Here is a 3,478-nt window from a genome sequence, read left to right on the forward strand (position 1 = left end):
CCTCTTTCATCATTCTCTGCCCTACCTCCTGGAAAGAAAAAAAAATAATAATACCACATTATCTCAAGTGTCCTCGTTGATTTCTTCTGGTTCCTTCATGTATGTAAAGCCTACCTCACTTGGATTATAAATTCATGTCAAGGGTACGAATATTATTTTTCACTGTATTTCTATTTCCCACAATGCCAGGATAGACATTTCCTAAGAGCCTTTTGAGTGAGTGGGTGAATGAATTAATAGATGGATGGGACTAAATGGGCAATCATGCACAGTTTTAGGTAAATTCTGCTTAAATTCAAACGTGAAGACTTAGGTGAGGCTATGAAAGACGTGTGTATACTGCTTTAACATAGTCACATTGTGAAACTAGTTCACAGGAAATCAAGAAACCACAGAGCTTTTAGCAAAACTTTGACAATGTGAGTGTAGATTTCTGATTTGCAACTTAAGTATCTTGCAATATGGATCTCAAAAGTTAGTCACCTGGGCCCTTCTAGATCATATACGCAATATGCATATACACAAGGATCTTCATTAACTTTATGCATCTCTGAACTTGCTCTGACATAAACCAGAACATAGTAAAGATGTGAGAAACTACTGTGAAATCAGACTACTGCCCCTCTCCCCATTACTTTCATCAAACCCTGCAGGTAGATCTGACAAAGCAAAAGTCTGTTCCACAAACCAGCTACTATCACTTAGAAACCTTCAAAAGTCTCAAGATAATATAACATAGACCACTAAATTCTGCAATTTTTCTCCATCCACAAAGAATCTGACTGTGATAATCGAACATTGTCGTGTTCTCTGGTGAAATAAACATTTTGTTATTTTTCCATGTAGGAGCAGAGTAGTATTGTCCAATATTATATGAGAGATCTGTTGAATCAAACAATGTGAATATGCAGGGCCCATCAAATGAGCACTTTGTAAAGTACTTTGTGTGACTGACACTCAACTCTATGTTGAGAGAATTTATGATATACAAAACTGAGCATAACTGATAACAAAATCACATGATGGTCTTTATAGCTGCTTGCATGAACCCATCCAATTAGATTGAGGTATAAATGCACTAATGTCATTCTAACAGAATAGTATTGAGCCTTTTAAGTTTAATTCTGGTAATGGGGCACCTGGGTGGCTCAGTCAGTTAAGCATCTGACTTTGGCTCAGGTCATGATCTCTTGGTTCATGGGTTCGAGCCCCACTTCGGGCTCTGTGCTGACAGCTCAGAGCCTGGAGCCTGTTTCAGATTCTGTGTCGCCCTCTCTCTCTCTGACCCTCCCCTGCTCACGCTGTCCCTCTCTCTCTCTCTCTCTCTCTCTCAGAAATAAATAAAACATTTTTAAAAAGTTTAATTCTGGTAAGTTAAACAATTGAAGAAACTTTCATAACTCATGATTTATATAAAGTACATATGAAATGTAAAACTGTAAATATATCTCATCTTATATATTTGGGAATCAGCCTGTTTTCAACTAAATAAGTTCCCTGAGAACTTATCTCATGAGGTTTCATGAGAACCAGTTGGAGAAAGATGATAAGTTCTGTATACAAAAAAGAAAAAAAAATGTGTTTAAGTTGTCATATTTTACCTATCTTTCTGGCTCTACTCTGGAGAAGTTTGCCTAGATGGACCAGTCAGAGTTTCCTAGATCCAAGTAAATTTCTTCCTTATCCATCTGTTTTTCAAAGGTATAACAGTTGATTTTAAATAAATGAGCATGTTGGAAAAGAGAGAATGAAATGTAAAGATGCTACATAATTTCATCCTGAAATAACCTTCTAAGGTTATCAAACTCACTGAGGTATATTTCAACTCTCCTAATGATGACAAATACCCCTAATTATGAATAAATGTGCTGTAAACATTTTGATGCTCTGTCCTTTTCCAATATCTTCTGTCTGCAAATATCTTGCTTGCAAATCTCCTGTCTCCAAATCTGCTGCTGTATCCAGATTCTACTTGAAAAATGCATTCCTAATGGTATGGAAATGATCATGATCAAACAGTGCTTTTCATAGTTACCACACAGCTGCTTGATAATGATAAGCTCAAGGAGCTCTGAGATTCTGCACAAAGAGAAGGCATCCCCATGGCTAAAATAAACTGAAATCAATTTCTGACTCATGTATAATAATTTTATGTAACATTTACATTTTTTGCAAAAAGACTTGAAGACATAAGACCAGGCATATAGTAGACATTAGCAAAGTTTATTGAATTGAATTCTTCTCCTAGTCATTATTTGATGCATTGGTGTTGCAGGTATTTCCTGAGACCCAGATACACACATAGATTGCAAGCGGTCAGACTCTATGAGGTGAAGGTCACTAAAGCTGTGGTCACTTCCACCGTCTCTTCAACACTCAGAGCGTAGGCAACATATCCAGTTTCTAAATCACCGTCATTGAAGATTCTGGCTAATGCATAAAGGATTACACAACAAATTGCAACTGTGAAAGAAAGTCACCAAGAAGTTACATTTGACTTCAGGAAGTCAATTACTGACAGAATAGCCAGCTTGTCCCAGATGTAAAAAATGCCCAAACAGCCATTATTACATTTTAGTTCATGGAAGTAAAAGATCTCTCTCTCTCTGACTGAGCTTGTTAATAAAGTTGGTTCTGGGAACACTACTCTGGCATCTAGTTTAAATGTGCGACATTGCAAGGAGCGATCTTTGGTAGAGTGGGCAGAGGAAATGAGGTAGAATTTCTGTGCACTTCTGGGAAAACAACAGATTCTCATACGCAGCAGTGAGGATCCAAGAAGAAGGAGCATCAGAAAAAATAATGTTTTCTTCTAAATGTGTTATTTATTCATTCAATCATTAATCCATCCGCTAAATCCGGACCATATGCAATGTGCCAAATCTTGTCCTGGGCATTAGAGATAAAACAGTGAAAAGTGTAGGCAAAGCTCTTGAGGTACATTATTGTAGAGGGGGGAGAAGGAGATAATAAACAAGTAAACAAATGCAAGCTGACTCAGATAATGAAAAGTATTTGGAAGAAAATAAAGCAAGAAGATGCAAGAGAGAAGAACTGTGGGGAAGATTACATTGGGTGGCTAGGGAGAGCCTGAGTAGGTGACACCTGAACAGAGACCTATAGGATATTAAGGAGCCTACTCTAAAGAATTGGGGGCAGAGGACTTCAGGGAGAAAGAACGGCAAGTACTATAAGTGAAACTTACTCAAGAAAGTAAAAGAAAAGGCTGATGTGGCCACACCACACATAGCTGTGATGTATGGGAGCACAGTCTGGGAGAACTAGGCTGGGACAAGGTTACATAAAACCTTCTCGGAAGTGGTAAGGATTAGACATTGTATTTAAAGCACAATGAAAACTCATTGGAGAGTTTTAAGCAGAAGCATGGCATGATGGGATTATGGTTTTTTTTTAATATTTTTATTTATTTCTAGGAGAGAGAGAGAGAGAGAGAGAGAGACAGCATGAGCAGGGAAGG

The sequence above is a fragment of the Crocuta crocuta genome, unplaced genomic scaffold, assembly GCF_008692635.1.
Source record: "Crocuta crocuta isolate KB4526 unplaced genomic scaffold, BGI_CrCroc_1.0 scaffold25, whole genome shotgun sequence".
Lineage (NCBI taxonomy): Eukaryota > Metazoa > Chordata > Mammalia > Carnivora > Hyaenidae > Crocuta > Crocuta crocuta.